The following is a 17,321-nucleotide window of genomic DNA, read 5'->3' as shown; positions in this document are numbered from 1 at the left end:
CACTTTCACACATGAAGGGAAATAATGATATAATTTCTGACTGAAGTAATTTAAGTGAGAATTTACTTCAGAATGATAACTGTATATTCAGTTCAGTTCAGTTGCTCAGTCATGTCCAACTCTTTGCGACCCCATGAACCACAGCACGCCAGGCCTCCCTATCCATCACCAACTGCTGGAGTCTACCCAAACCCATGTTCATTGAGTTGGTGATGCCATCCAACCATCTCATCCTCTGTCCTCCCCTTCTCCTGCCCTCAATCTTTCCCAGCATCAGGGTCTTTTCCAATGAGTCAGCTCTTCGCATCAGGTGGCCAAAGTACTGGAGTTTCAGCTTCAGCATTTGTCCTTCCAATGAACACCCAGGACTGATCTCTTTTAGGATGGACTGGTTGGATCTCCTTGCAGTCCAAGGGACTCTCAAGAGTCTTCTCCAACACCACAGTTCAAAAGCATCAATTCTTTGGTGCTCAGGTTTCTTTATAGTCCAGCTCTCACATCCATACATTACTACTGGAAGAACCATGGCCTTGACTAGAGGGACCTTTGTTGACAAAGTAAAGTCTCTGCTTTTTAATATGCTGTCTAGGTTGGTTATAACTTTCCTTCCAAAGAGTAAGCATCTTTTAATTTCATGGCTGCAATCACCATCTGCAGTGATTTTGGAGCTCAAAAAAATAAAGTCAGCCACTGTTTCCAAATCTATTTGCCATGAAGTGATGGGACTGTGTGCCATGATCTTAGTTTTCTGAATGTTGAGCTTTAGCCAACTTTTTCACTCTCCTCTTTCACTTTCATCAAGAGGTGCTTTAGTTCTTCTTTGCTTTCTGCCATAAGGGTGGTGTCAACTGCATATCTGAGGTTATTGATATTTCACCCAGCAATCTTGACTCCAGCTTGTGCTTCCTCCAGCCCAGCGTTTCTCATGATATACTCTGCATATAAGTTAAATAAGCATAGTGACAATAAACAGCCTTGACGTACTCCTTTTCCTATTTGGAACCAGTCTGTTGTTCCGTGTCCAGTTCTAACTGTTGCTTCCTCACCTGCATACAGATTTCTCAAGAGGCAGGTCAGGTGGTCTGGCATTCCTATCTCCTTTAGAATTTTCCACAGTTTATTGTGATCCATATAGTCCAAGGCTTTGGCATAGTCAATAAAGCAGAAATAGATGTTTTTCTAAAACTCTCTTGCTTTTTCAATGACCCAGTGGATGTTGGCAATTTGATCTCTGGTTCTTCTGCCTTTTCTAAAACCATCTTGAACATCTGGAATTTCACAGTTCATGTATTGCTGAAGCCTGACTTGTAGAATTTTGAGCATTACTTTACTAACGTGTAAGATGAGTGCAATTGTGCAGTAGTTTGAGCATTCTTTGGCATTGCCTTTTATTGGGATTGGAATGACAACTGACCTTTTCCAGTCCTGTGGCCACTACTGAGTTTTCCAAATATGCTGGCGTATTGAGTGCAGCACTTTCACAGCATCATCTTTCAGGATTTGAAATAGCTCAACCATCACCTCCACTAGCTTTGTTCATAGTGATGCTTCCTAAGGCCCACTTGACTTCACATTCCAGGATGTCTGGCTGTAGGTGAGTGTGAGTGATCACACCATCATGATTATCTGGGTTGTGAAGATCTTTTTTGTATAGTTCTTCTGTTTATTTTTGCCACCTCTTCTTAATATCTTCTGCTTCTGTTAGGTCCACCATTTTTGTTCTTTATTTATATTAGTTTATATTAAATGAACTACAATTAAAGATTATGTTAGAGTTGAGGGCTGAAAATAAAACACTAGTTAAAGCACAGGTATGAAAAAGTAAAAGTGTCAGTCACTCAGTTGTGTCTGACTCTTTGTGATCCCATGGACTGTAGCCCACCATGCTCCTCTGCTCATGGAATTCTCCAGGCAAGAATACTGGAATGGGTAACCATTCTCCAAGGGACCTTCACAACCCAGGGATCAAACCTGGGTTTCCTGAATTGCAGGCAAATTCTTTACTGTCTGAGCCACCAGGGAAACCCTCCAAAAAGTACATGTTTGATATCAATAGCTACAAGTCTTATCTGAAAAGTGAAAGTGAATCAAGAAATAACTCCCAAGGCCTCAAAGTGCCGTATCCAGTGTTGTACTAAGCCTTCTGCCAAGTGTCAGCATAATGTACAGAATTTTGAAAAGTCTAAGTGGATATTTACATATTAATGTTAAATTCTGAGAATCCACACATCCAGATCAATAATAAAATCTATATTCATTTTTTTTCTAGTGGCGAAAAGAAGACTAGCTTTTCCTAATTCACAAGTTTTGGAAATATTTATTCCAAGTTATTACCTTTGGGGAATACCTAGCTTATACTTAGACATATTGTCAATTCCTTTTCTCTATCCATCCTATAATCTATGATTTATAACCCAGCTTTCCCATTCAAAATACAGGAATTTGGACCAAATCTATCCTTTTTCTAGATTATACATTGAATGCCTGTTGTGTGCTAGGCATTGTTCTAAGTCAAACAATGGATATAATGTGAAGTTTTCTAAATCCTCTGAGCAGCAGGTGACAGAGGGAGAGGGTTCCAGCAACTAAGAAGAAAAGCCTCAAATCATGAAGGTTGTGATAGAAGACTTTCTCAGCAGAGACTCCATTGTGCTGTGGTTTGCAGCTGTGTTTGTCATCAAGTAGTCACTGAAGTGTCCAGTGGCCTTTTCATAGCAGCAAAGCACAATCACACAGCTTTAGAGAACTTTCTAAAATAAAAAATGTAAAACAAGGACATGTATAGGATAGAACATGAATGAGGGTAGAGGGCACGTTATAAGAGTGGTAAAGAAAGGTCTTATTGAGACCTAGCTGATGAGAATAAGATAATGACCAACCTTGAGGGGGAGTACTCTAGATGGAGTATACTGATGTAGACTTCTGAGGATGGATCCAATCGTCTAAGCACAGAGGGAAAGCCCAGAGAGAGAGCCAGCATTTCTGAAACAGAATGAATGAGGGTGAGTGGGAGGGGATGAGGATGCAGAGGTAGGGGCCACAATACAGAGAACTGTACAGACTGTAGTAGTTTGCTATGGATGCTAATTGTAGCAAGGAGCCATTGGAAGTTTTTGACAGTGAAGTGATTTCAGTTGATTTGCTATTTGAAAGGTCATTTTGGTTGTCAAGAGCAGGCTAGATGGAATGGTGTGGAATAGGATGGATGGGCAAGAGCCAAAGCAGGAAGGCCAGATGGGAGGACTAAGAAAATACAAGATGTGATTTTCGGCTTGGACTGGGGAGTGAACAGGCGAGATAGTGAAAGACAGCTAGTCTCAGCACAGTTATTGGAGGTGGAGGCCTTTTGTTGGGTTTGACCACGGGTGGTGCTAGGAAGATGGAGATTAAGCTTCATTCATCCAATTAGGTGTGTGTTTTTTTCTTTTTTTTTTTTTTGCTGGAGTACAATTGCTTTACATTGTTGTGTTAGTTTCAACATTGAATTTCAATGTGAATCAGCTATATGTATATTTAGATCCCCTCCCTCTTGGACTTTCCTCCACCCTCCCTCCATCCCACCCATCTAGATTACCACAGAGCACTGAGCTGAGCTCCGTGTGCTATATACCAGGCTCCCACTATCTGTTTACACGTGGTAGTATATTTATGTCAAACCCAATTTCCCAATTCATCCCACCCTCCCCTTACTGCTGTGCCCACACGGCCCTTCTCTATATCTGCATCTCTATTCCTGCCCTGCAAATAGGTTCATCTGTCATGCTTTTCTAGATTCCACATATCTGTGCTAGTATACAATATTTGTCTTTGTCTTCCTGATTTACTTCACTCTATATGACAGACTCTAAGTTCATCCACATCTCTACAAATGACCCAATCTCATTCTTTTTGAGTTGTTAGTCTGTTCCAAGCTCTATGTTAGGCTCTGAAGATAATAGAATGAACAAAACCAACTATAGTCCTTGCCTTCAGTAGAACTTATAATCTGGTGGAAAACATCACAAAAATATCATATAAGTAGATAAATAGCTACAAACTCAGAAAAGGGCAATGAAGGAGACCTGATTTTGTATGTGTGGGTGTGGGTGTGGGTGTAGGTCTAGTGGAGAAGGATATGCCAGGTCAGGTAAAGCTAAGGTCTGAAAAAGAATTAGGCTGTAACTAGGTGAGAAGCAGTGGGTACACAGCAATGGAAGGGCTTAGTCCTGACGGTAGGAAAGGAGTGTGACACAGTTGACAAAGGGACCTACGAGGGCCAGCAGGGCGGGACAGAAGAGATGGGGAGGAGAAGAGGCTGAAAAGGATGGCATGGAGCCAACTATAGATAGTCTTGCAGGCCATGTTAAGGAGTTTGGCTTTTATCCTCTCATAACTATGGAAACCCATAGAAGAACCTGCCTAATTGCTAGGATTCCTTCCTTTTCTAAATTCTGTGTATTTGTATGATTTAATTTGAAATAAGAAAATGGCAAAGTGACCTTCAAAAAACAGTGAAATTGCTGGCATTTGATGAACATAATTAGAGAGACTCGTGAAGAATCAGCATGCATGATCATCTTCCCCTCAGGCACAATTGAATGATTCAGGATAGCATGGCCATTAGAGTCCTGGTATTATGACACCATTGATGTCATCTTTCCCAAACTTGGACTGCCTTTGGCCACTGTCCCAGAGGCTCTTTTCTGGACCTTTGAGTTTTATGAGCTTATGTAGCATAGAAATATGAGCAATGCATGCCTATGTGTGTAAACCAAAAAATTGATACAGCAATTGTGGGTTTGGAGTTATAAAACCATATGAAAGTGATTAGATAATATCCATGAGTTAAATAAAAAGATTATGGATATCCCTGCCAAACTTTCTGCTCTCTGGGATAAAGGAATTAGAATCATGAAAGAGCCAGCTGTCTGGAACATGAGGGAAGCTCACTGTCATCTTGGCATGCCCTAGAGCCTCATGAGAAGCTAACATGGGTCACACAGAGCTGTGAGGAGAGGAGAGCTGGCACCATGATTTAACCCCTGGAATCAGCCATTTCAGACACCACTAACTTCGGACTATGCTGTTTTGTGATTCAGTACCTTGTCACTTACCAGTTGCGGTTGAATTTCTATCACTTTCGACTAGGAGGTTGTGAAGTATCTATTTGTGTATCACTGAAGGTGACTTAGATGCCTCTCTTCTTTGCAACATAATAGAGCCTGCTTATTGCCCACACCAAACTGCCCGGCAATGGACAGGGAGATGGATGGGGTCAGGGCATAGCCTAACCTTCCCTCCATCTCCTCCACAGGTTGTCATGAAATGTGAAAAGCAAAGGTCCCCCTCTACTTCTTGTCAGGGGTGTGACCTTGAGACAGTTACTTAGGCTATATTTTCTTTAGCTTTGCTAAAACCATAGGAGTTTTAACCATAACCCCTTCTACAGTTATTGTGAAGCATCAATGAGATGAGCCATGACTCCAAAGATGAGGAGGAAGTCATGTTTTGCCATAGCTCTTGGTTGGCTCTGAACTCCAGCTTCAACCAGAGCTGGAGCTTCTGGGAGAAGGTGGGGGTCAAGTGCTGGGGCACATTCCCCAGAAATCTGTTAGAATCATCTATGGATGTGTGCTGAGTCGTGTCCAACTCTGAGCAACCCTATAGTCTGTAGCTCACCAGGCTCCTTGGTTCATGGAAGTATCCTGGCAAGAATACTGGAGTATTCTGGGTTGCCATTTCCTCTTCCAAAGATCTTCCTGACCCAGAGATAGAACCTGAGTCTCCTGTGACTCCATTGGTAGGCAGATTCTTTACCGCTAGCGCCACCTGGGAGACTGAGGATCATCTCCTGTGCTGTGCTTAGTCACTCAGTCATGTCTGACTCTTTGTAACCCCATGGGCTGTAGCCCACCAGGCTCCTCTCTCCGTGGAATTCTCCAGCAAGAATACTGGGGTGGATAGCCATTCCCTTCTCCAGGGGCTCTTCCCAACCCAGGGATCAAGCCCAGGTCTCCCTCATTCAGTTTGGTCAGTCACCATACTGTCCCTGGGGGCAGGTGCCTCCCTGTCCTTCACCATGGCTCAGTGGATCTTTGAAGACAGATTCTGTGGACTCTGAATCTATTCTTACAACCTACCATCCCAGCTTGACTAGCCCCTTCTCTTCATTCCACCTGCATCTCAGCCCTGACCCTTCAGAGTCTGTTTGGGTTTCCCCATGAATTAAATACCCTCTTGGTGCCTCCACAATCCCTTCTTTCCATTTTCTCATTTCCAGAGTTTTATTTCATGTAAATGGTTTCTTTTCAGCCCTAGTGGGTGAGCTTGATTAATAAGAACCATTTAGAATCATTATTTAATCTCGCCAGATATTCATTTAAGAATAGGCATGCAACTCAGTGGTGACATAAGAACATGATCGCTAGGGGGTTCTGAGATTTTTTTACCTAGGAGTAGTGGTAAGATGAGAAACTCACCTTTTCTGCTTCTGACCCAACTGTGATGATTGGAGCAGCGGCAGTCATCCTGGAACCATAAGGACCCCTCCAGTGAGGACAAGCCAAATGAAACAGAGAAAGAACCTGGTCTTTCACAGGACTTTTTGAGCCAACAAACTGACCAGCCTTGGAACTGCTCAATTTTCAGACTTCTTGTTACATGATAGACTAAGTATTCTTATGATGTAAACTGTTCATTTGACAAATATTTAGTGAATACCTAGGCATTCTTCTAGTGGCAAGAGACACAACAGAGAGCAACATAAGAATCCCTCATAGAGTTCCTTCCTTCTAGTGGAGGAAAACATTGATAAATGACTGAATGATATGTTAAACATGGACCTGAAACTTGTCACTCTTCCTGGCCCTTCTCTCTGCCTAGAAGCTGATTTGAATAGAAGGGCTCTATTGACTCCATTGTCTCACAACTTCCAGCTGAGTTCAGCCAAGGAGAACTTCAGCAGGAGACTAGAAGGTAGAGAAGAGAGAAGTCAGGGTATTTACCCCTCAGATCTCCCCAAACCAAGCAGGGGGTTGGCAGTGGATGTTCCTTATCAGAAGCTACAGCTCCTGCTCCTGTTGAGCTTATCTCTCCCATGGCTTCAGCCCTCAGCAGGGTCCAGTAATCCTGCTCCCTGGCCATTTACCACCAGCCCTCTTTGATCCCCTAATCCATTCCTCACTCCCATCATTCATCCTTTTTTAATCACCTCCCTCTCCCAAGGGGCAGTTTCTTCTGCCAGAACTCTGACAGATGTAGGTGGTAAGTGCTACATAGAAAATTAAGAAGAGTTACAAGTGCAGAGAAGACAAACAGATTTAAAGGGAAGTTTGAGAAAGATCTCATCAAGAAGGTGACATTTGGGCAAAGATATGAAAGAGTCATGAGATATCTGGGAAGGAGGGACCTTCCAGGCAGAGAGAAAAGTCTGTGCAAAGGGCCTAAGGTGGGCCTACACGTTGGGTGTTCAAGGAACATCAAGGAAAGTGGTGTGAACAGAAAAGGCATAATGAGAGGGAGAGAGGTGGGAGGTGAGGTCAGTGAAGCAGTAAAAGAAAAAGCAAACAAAAAGAAACTATTAGTGCATTGTAGTTACTGTAGGACACTGCACATGTGTAGAAGGGCCCTACAGGGGTGTGAACAGAGGGGCAGGCACTGATTGTTAATGGGATTACTTGGCTGCTCTGTGGGGAAGGGACTGAGGGGGCCTGGCCAGAGCAGAGATCCTAGCTAGGAGATGACTGCATGGGTTGGGTAAGAAAAGATGGCAGCCATAGCCACAGATATGAGGCATGATTGAATTCTGGGCATTTTTGGAAGATAGATCAGCCAGGTCTGTTGACAGAGCATTTGTGGCCTGTGAGATAAAAGAGTTAAAGATGACTCCAAGGTGTTTGGTCCAAGCACCCAGAAAGACTGAAGTTGGCATTGGGTTGGTTGCCCCTTGGGAGAGGGAGGTGATTAAAGAAGGAAAAGCAGGACTAGAAACAGGATGCCAGGAGCTCAGTTCAGTACACTTGAAGTTTGAGATGTATGCCAGACTGTGTTTTGGCAGTTCCTGATGGACCATAGCTCAACATTCAGAAAACTAAGATCATGGCATCTGGTCCCATCACTTCACGGGAAATAGATGGGGAGACAGTGGAAACAGTGTCAGACTTTATTTTTTGGGGCTCCAAAATCACTGCAGATGGTGATGGCAGCCATGAAATTAAAAGATGCTTACTCCTTGGAAGGAAAGTTATGACCAACCTAGACAGCATATTAAAAAGCAGAGACATTACTTTGCCAACAAAGGTCCGTCTGGTCAAGGCTATGGTTTTTCCAGTGGTCATGTATGGATGTGAGAGTTGGACTGTGAAGAAAGCTGAGCACTGAAAAATTGATGCTTTTGAATTGTGGTGTTGGAGAAGACTCTTGAGAGTCCCTTGGACTGCAAGGAGATCCAACCAGTCCATCCTAAAGGAGATCAGTCCTGGGTGTTCATTGGAAGGACTGATGCTGAAGCTGAAACTCCAATACTTTGGCCACCTCATGCGAAGAGTTGACTCATTGGAAAAGACCCTGATCCTGGGACGATTGGGGGCAAGAGGAGAAGGGGACGACAGAGGATGAGATGGCTGGACGGCATCACTGACTCAATGGGCATGAGTTTGAGTAAATGCCGAGAGTTGGTGATGGACAGGGAGGCCTGGCGTGCTGCGATTCATGGGGCTGCAAAGAGTCGGACATGACTGAGCGACTGAACTGAACTGAACTGACGGACCGTATCTACTGGGGATCACACTTTTGTGCAGTCCCTTCCCCTTGTGCCTGAATCAGTGTGGGACCTGCTTGAACTCATTGAATGCAGCATATATGATAGGGGACTGGGGCCTTGGGAAAGCTTGACATCTTCTGCTTTGCATCACAGGAAGCAAGCTACCATTTAAGAAGTTGGCCCACTCCCAGGAGCCAACTACCATGCCATGAAGAAGACTGGGAAGCCACATAGAGAAGCTCATGTGGGGCAAAACAGAGGCTGACAGTCCTATCTGTGCCCACAGCCTCATGTTTATGGCATCAAATGCTCATAAACATGAGGCATTACACCTTGCAGTTAGCCCAGTCGACACCATGGGAAACCAAAGAGTAATCTTATTAACATTTAGTAAATAATAAATTGCTCTTTTGGGTCTTAAAAAAAAAACAAAACAGATTTGAAGCATTCATTCTCAACTAGGGGGAGATAGTTCAGTTCAGTTCAGTTCAGTCACTCAGTCATTTCTGACTCTTTGCGACCCCATGAACCGCAGCACACCAGGCCTCCCTGTCCATCACCAACTCCCAGAGTCCAACCAAACCCATGTCCATCGAGTCGGTGATGCCATCCAACCATCTCATCCTCTGTCGTCCCCTTCTCCTCCTGCCCTCCATCTTTCCCAGCATCAGGGTCTTTTCAAATGAGTCAGCTCTTCACATCAGGTGGCCAAAGTATTGGAGTTTCAGCTTCAACATCAGTCCCTCCAATGAACACCCAGAGGGAGATAAATTGGGACTAAAATATCACTAAATTGTGGACTGTGGATGAAATATCACTAAACTGTGGACTAAACTGTGTGTTCAGTTTCTCAGCCGTGTTCAACTCTCTGAGACCTCATGGACTATAGCCCGCCAGTCTCCTCTGTCCATGGGATTTTCCAGGCAAGAATCTGGAGTGGGTTGCCATTTCCTTCTCCAGAGGAAATATTATAATTATTATTATCACTAATAAGCTCTAGGCTAGAATGTAGCTTAGGAGTGAGAGATAAATAGGCTTCCCAACTGGACCTCTGTTTGAGCAGACTTACTTGTCCTGTCACAGAAGCCCAGACAGGGGCAGGCTCACTGTGCAGTGGAGAAGATTCTTGCCCTGGAGAAGCGGCAGAGAGTGGGGCCCCCTGTGGGGGGCACCCACCCACCTGAAAGTGATGAGAGGCTGAGATGAGCATACATATTATTTCCAGATTTATCAGTCAGGTAAATGAGGCCATCTCTGCTGGTACAGAGTGAGGAAAAGGGCAGAAAGAGGTCCTGAGTTTTACTAATTGAACTGTATTCAAAAGAAAGAAACATTTCAAGAATGGAAGGTATTCCACCCTTACCCCATCTACTACCTGTGCTATCCAGGTAGTAGCCACCAGCCATGTGTGAGTATCCACATTTGAATTAATGTAAATATGTTAAAATTTAGTTTCTTAGTCACACTGGCAACATTTCAATCTCGCTGTCACCACATGTGGCTACTGGCTACTATATTGGACAGTGTGCTATACAACGTCCCCACTATCAAGGAAGGCTCTACGATGGAACTAACATGAGATTTTTGTCTTACTCATTTTTGTGTCATCAGTGACTATAACCAGGCCTGATTCCAAGTCATTCAGAAATGTTTCTTGAATGAATACATGAAAATAGACTATTGTGATTTTGTTTTTCAAATCCACACATCACAAAGAGATTTCTTCTGTTGCTTTCTAAGCAACAAGATTTAAAAATGGAACACAGATATTTTGTTAAATAAGTCACTTGAAGAATATGTGTTATATGATCTTATTTTTATTTAGAAATAAATATTTATATGCACTTTGATAAATGTTTAAAAGCATAGGAAAAAGTCTTGAAAGATACACACCAGACTGTGTATACCATCTAATGGTTGAGATTGGGGGAAAGAAATAAGGAGGAATTTTTTTTACTTAGAGAATTTGTTATTAGGAAAATACATGAGTTAAAAAATAATTAACAGATTAGGTGGTATGTTACTTTTCTTGATGTACACGGAAAAGCATGGCTATTCTTAATAGCTAGTATTAATGAAAGGTAATTTTAAGAGTGAATAAAATATCAAGAAACAGTGTTGAAGTATCAGGACAAATCACAGCCATTTGTCTGGTGAGCATTACTTGCAAGCTGTGAAATCTGTTTCTGAAGGACTATACAAAGTAACATTTTCTTTCCCCAAATATGCCTCCCTTGCTAAGCTTCAGAGAAAGACCAGGCCAGATGGTGAAGGTTTCAGTTTTCTGTTATATCTCCTGACCAAGCAACATACTTCCTCCCACCTCTGCTTATAGAAATTACTTTTGTTCATTGCAGGACCAACTTTCATTCAGGGTCTCGACCTAGTAACTGTGCGCGAATCAGAATACTGATACACTGACTATGATGATCCTCTTGGAGTCTTACTTTCCTCCTGGTTTGGTGGTTTACAAGTTCACAGATGCTGGACCAGGATTCAGTACATAAAATACAGACATTCTGTTTGACACGGCCAAATCTAAATTGCTGAAGCAGGACATTAAAGGCTGAAGCAGTGCCTTAAAAAGTGATGAATGCCATATAACACCCACAAAAAATCAACCTTGTTTCAAAATGAAGATCTTTAAAAATCCTAGATACTGTAGGACTTTCTCAGAAGGCAAAAAAGAAAAAAAGGCTATCATCACAAAAATACTAAAGCCAAATGGAAATGACAGATAAAATAATACAAAAAGACATGTTTAATGATCAGTTCTGCTGTTTTATTTCATGCTCAGATGATGGGAGACAGAAATATTTTCATCAGGCTATTAAAATGAATGAATTTGAAGATATAATCACCCAGAAAAATGGCACTTAAAAAATAGTTTTTAAGATGAGCAGGATAGAAGTGATTTCTTTGTAATCATTGTGTTCACTGACTATTAATCATTCTTAAATAATGATGGATTCTAGCCTCGGGTAAAATTCCATGAGGATGAATTTCTCCCTTAGGAGCTAATAGTATTCGAAGAGGTTGAGCTGTTTAGTAAATTACTTCTTTCTTAATTTATTTTTCTGTTACTGTTTCTGTTTTTTAGACCCACTATGAAAATGGGGAATATATCATCAGGCAAGGTGCGAGAGGGGACACCTTCTTTATCATCAGCAAAGGAAAGGTAAGCTCTGGTGGCTATAGTATAATAAGCATGATGCTAGAAGTCACTGATATGTCTACATAAATGGAAATCCTGGAATTTTTTCCCATATTATATTTCTCTGTGTGTGTGTGTGTATGTTAGTCTTTCTCTTTGTGTCTGACTCTTTGCAACCTCGTGAACTGGAGCCCACCAGGCTCCTTGGTCCATGGACTTCTCCAGGTAACAACTAGAATGGGTTGCCATTTCCTTCTCCAGGAAATCTTCCTACTCAGGGAAGGAACCCAGGTCTCATGCATTTCAGGCAGATTCTTTACTGTCTGAGCTACCAGCAAAGCCCTTATATTTCTAATTCTTTGCTATCATGAAATGGTATGTTTATCCTGAAGATGAGTTTCCGACACTTTTGTGACTATTGTCTTAATGCAGATTACAGCACTGCCTCAAAGAGGTGGTTTGGAAGAAGTTTCAGCTGAAGACAAGTGTATTAGTGGTGCTATCTTTTGAGTTTTGTAATATGTATGCATAGAAATAGCATGGAAATCACACTACAGGAACTGACTCCCTTGGTAATATTTCAGAGTACTGTAGGGGTTCTGGGAGAGAAGGAGTGAGACTATATCAGAATTTTTTGACACATCCAAGATTTTTTAAAACCAGGCATACATTTTTTTTTCCTAACCTTGTTTTTCAGGTCATGCAACTTAGCTTCCATGATTATTAATTACTTAATAATATATGTTTGATTAGTATGTTAATTATGTGTATTCTAATATTACTGTATTAAAATCATTATATTAAGTTTTAAGAAGTAGAAGGTGAACACACGTAAGTCCCAATGGGAAGGAACAGAGAATGAAAAGAGTAATGAGAGTAGGTTCAGGAGCAGATAAATAAGTTGTAGAATTGAAAATTTCTAAACCTGTATGTTTTGTTTAGTCAACTTGCTTTGATAACATTTAAAAATTTATAAAGGATAACATGGCAAAGATATTTTCCTTGTTACCACCAAACTGGCTTTTCCTTAGAAAATGTTATAAAACAGACATTGATGCAAACAGAGGCCATACAACTACAAATGGATATCCTCTTCTTCAAGTTCATTTCCCCTTGTTCAAGTTGATCTATAAGACCTTCTAGAACTAACACCCAAAAAAAGATGTCATTTTCATTATAGGGGACTGAAATGCAAAAGTAAGAATCAAGAGATACCTGGAGTAACAGGCAAATTTGGCCTTGGAGAACAAAATGAAGCAGGTCAAAGGCTAACAGGGTTTTGCCAAGAGAACGCACTGGTCATAGCAAACACCCTCTTCCAACAACACAAGAGAAGACTCTACACATGGACATCACCAGATGGCCAACACCGAAATCAGATTGATTATACTCTTTGCAGCCAAAGATGGAGAAGCTCTATACAGTCAGCAAAAACAAGACCGGGAGCTGACTGTGACACAGCTCATTAATTCCTTATTGCCAAGTTCAGTCTTAAAGAAAGTAGGGAAAACTACTAGACCATTCAGGTATGACCTAAATCAAATCCCTTACAATTATACAGTGGAAGTGACAGATTCAAGGAATTAGATCTGATAGACAGAGTGCCTGAAGAACTATCAATGGAGGTTATTGACATTGTAAAAGAGGCAGTGATCAAGACCACCCCCAAGAAAAAGAAATGCAAAAAGGTGAAATGGTTGTCTGAGGAGGCCTTAAAATAGCTGAAAAGAAGAGAAGCAAAAGGCAAAGGAGAAAAGGAGATATTACCATTTGAATGCAGAGTTCCAAAGAATAGCAAGGAGACATAAGAAAGCCTTCCTCAGTGATCAATGCAAAGAAATAGAGGAAAACAACAGAATGGGAAAGTCTAGAGATCTCTTCAAGAAAATTAGAGATACCAAGGAAATATTTCATGCAAAGATGGGCACAATAAAGGAAAGAAACGGTATGGAAGTAACAGAAGCAAAGAAGATGTTAAGAAGAGGTGGCAAGAATACACAGAAGAATATACAAAAAAGATCTTCATGACCCAGATTACCCAGATAATGATGGTGGGATCACTCACCTGGAGCCAGACATCCTGGAATGTGAAGTCAAGTGGGCCTTAAGAAGCATCACTATGAACAAAGCTAGTGGAGGTGATGGAATTCCATTTGAGCTATTTCGAATCTGAAAAGATGATGCTGTTACAGTGCTGCACTAAATATGCCAGCAAATTTGGAAAAGTCAGTAGTGGCTGCAGGACTAGAAAAGGTCAGTTTTCTTTCCAATCCCAAAGAGAGGCAATGCCAAGGAGTGTTCAAATTACCACACAATTGCACTCATCTCACATGTTAGCAAAGTAATGCTCAAAATTTTCCAAAGCAGACTTCAATAGTACATGAACTGTGAACTTCCAAATGTTCAAGCTGGATTTAGAAAAGGCAGTGGAGCCAGAGATCAAATGGCCAACATCCGCTGGATCATTGAAAAAGCAAGACAGTTCCGGAAAAACATCTACTTCTGCTTTATTGACTCTGCCAAAGCCTTTGACTGTGTGGATCACAACAAACTGTGGACAATTCTTGAAGAGATGGGCATACCAGACCACCTGACCTGCCTCCTGAGAAATCTGTGTGCAGGTCAAGAAGCAACAGTTAGAACTGGACATTGAACAACAGACTGGTTCCAAATTGGGAAAGGAATTCATAAAAGCTGTATATTGTCACCCTGCTTTTTTAACTTATATGCACAGTATATCATGTGAAATGCCAGACTGGATGAAACACAAGCTGGAACCAAGATTGCTGGGAGGAATATCAATAACCTCAGATATGCAGATGACACCACCCTTATGGCAGAAAACAAAGAAGAACTAAAGTGCCTCTTGATGAAAGTGAAAGAGGAGAGTGGAGAAAGTTGTCTTAAAGCTCAGCATTCAGAAAACTTAAGATCATGGCATCCGGTCCCATCACTTACTGGCCAATAAATGGGAAAACAATGGAAACAGTGAGAGAATTTGTTTTCTTGGACTCCAAAATAACTGCAGTTGGTGACTGTAGCTATGAAATTAAAAGATGCTTACTCCTTGGATGAAGAACTATGACCAATCTAGACAGCATATTAAAAAGCAGAGACATTTTTTTGCAACCAAAGGTCCTCTAGTCAAAGCTGTGGTTTTTCCGGTAGTCATGTACGGATGTGAGAGTTGAACTATAAAGAAAGCTGAGCACCTAAGAATCGATGCTTTTGAACTGTGGTGTTGGAGAAGACACTTGAGAGGTCCTTGAACAGCAAGGAGATCCATCCAGTCCATCCTAAAGGAAATCAGTCCTGAATATTTGTTGGAAGGACTGATGCTGAAAATGAAACTCCAATACTTTGGCCACCTGATGAGAAGAGCTGACTCGTTTGAAAAGACCCTGATGCTGGGAAAGATTGAAGGCAGGAGAAGAGGACGACAGAGGATGAGAGGGTTGGATGGCATCACCAACTGGATGGACATGAGTTGGAGTAAGCTCCGGGAGTTGGTGATGGATAGGGAAGCCTGCTATGCTGCAGTCCACGGGGTCACAAAGAGTTGGACATGACTGAGCGACTGAACTGAAGTGAACTGAAGTTCCTTAATTTAAATATAATGCATTTTTTATTTTTTCATAAAGCACATTTGCACAAAGAGTAATAATCATAAATTAATCTTTGAAATATATTTTTTCCTACCACTAAACCCATACAAACTGTTTTCTAAAATGAGGCAGGATGCTGTGGTGAAGTCCGAGTCCCTGACGATGCCTCAGGAAGAAGCTGAGATCTTAGTTCCCTGTACTTTCAATCCATCCATTCCAGTTGCATGAAAACATGTCTTGTACCCCCATCAGACTATAAAGCACCCAAGGATTCACAGTTGAACATGAAAAATATCTCCTATAAAACTTTATGCATATGTCCTTGCAGTTGGGTTACATCAAAAAATCTCTCTCCATAAATGCATTGAACCAAAATTGAGTAAGAGTTATGGACAGAACTTCAGAGTTTGAATAATGATTGAGATGCATTTTGATTTTGTTTTTATTCTATTCAATATACCTTGTATGCTACCATTAGAAAAAATATATCAAAAATTTTTTTTTATTAAATGCCACTTAAAACCACATGGCTTTGCTTAGAATTAACAAGTGCTTAAGCATCTTATTTAAACAGATTGGCTTAACACAATGTTTATTGTTGTTCAATACTGAAAGTATTCTCTGATAGAAATTTTGTGTGTCTATGTATATATGTGTGTGTCAGGGCGAAACATGAGAAGCATTTAATTTTAGATCAAGAGGAAAATAAAGATGCATATTATCCCCATTTCTGTTCAGTGTGGAACTAAACATCCCAACCACTGAAGTAAGTCAAGAAAAAGATATAACATTTGGAAATGAAGAAGTAAGATAGCAATTAATTACAGATGGTATGATTTTAGTTTCTTTTGTTTTTATGTAGACAGATAAATTATTAAAATTAATATATGCTTAGCTAGATCAACATTGTTCAGCACTTTTTCCTTTGCTATATTATATCTTCAAAACCTAACAGAGTAGCCATTAGTTCCACTCACTATCTAAATTAAAATTAACTAACTTAAAATATTCAGCTTCTTAGTAGTAGCAGTAGCCACAGTGCAATTGCTGAATGCTGCTATTGTTGACTATTGGATACTGTACAACTAGACACTTTACTATAAATTTTGAAAAAGCTGAATCGCTCAATAATATCTGTCATATTAATACTCAAAAAACAAAAGTCATATTGTCATGTCAGTTGATGCAATGAAAGCATCTGACATACGTAACATTATGCTAACTCTCAGAAAATTAGGAATAAAAGAGATCTTCCTCAAATTACTAATTGATATATACGAAGTACCTACAGCTAACATCATACTTAATAGTGAAAGCAACCAGTGAAGAAAGAGCAGTCTTTTCAGGATATGGTATTTGAATGATTGGTTACCCATAGGTGGAAAAAGTACGTCTTGACCTAAAGTTCATAGCTATTAATTAATGTATTTAAAAATATAATTAAAAATATAATTAGTAGATTTAAACATAAAATACACAACTGTAAAACTTCTACAAGAAAATCTTTATGTCTTGGCTTAGGTCAAAAGTTCCTAGCCATGACACCAAAAGTATAGCCCATAAAACAAACAAAGAAAAGATAAATTTGGTATTAACAAAATAACAAACATCTTTTGTGAAAGACACTTTTATTATGAGAATGAAGAGGTAAACTAAAAACTGAAAAATGTTAGCAAATCACACACCTGGCAAAGTGCTTATATTGAGTCTATGTAAAGAACATCCAAAAGTCAATTTAAAAAACCAAACTATCAAGTTTTTGAAAAATGGACAAGGCCCTTGACTAGGCATTTGAACAAAATATATATAAAGATGAAAACTA

At 40.6% G+C, this 17,321-nt stretch overlaps 1 protein-coding gene across 1 annotated transcript in view; it reads left to right on the top strand.

The window, feature by feature from the left end:
* The window catches only part of PRKG1 (protein kinase cGMP-dependent 1), a 371,505-nt gene that overhangs the window by 117,645 nt on the left and 236,539 nt on the right, over nt 1–17,321 (top strand). Inside the window, exon 2 of the mRNA XM_043476155.1 lies at nt 11,841–11,918. The gene's annotated coding sequence lies outside the window, so the exon portion shown is untranslated. The remainder of the gene's footprint in view (nt 1–11,840; nt 11,919–17,321) is intronic.

The sequence above is a fragment of the Cervus canadensis genome, chromosome 8 (assembly GCF_019320065.1).
Source record: "Cervus canadensis isolate Bull #8, Minnesota chromosome 8, ASM1932006v1, whole genome shotgun sequence".
Taxonomy (NCBI): domain Eukaryota; kingdom Metazoa; phylum Chordata; class Mammalia; order Artiodactyla; family Cervidae; genus Cervus; species Cervus canadensis.
Note: the sequence above shows the minus strand (reverse complement) of the source record. Positions and strands in the feature narration are given on the sequence as shown.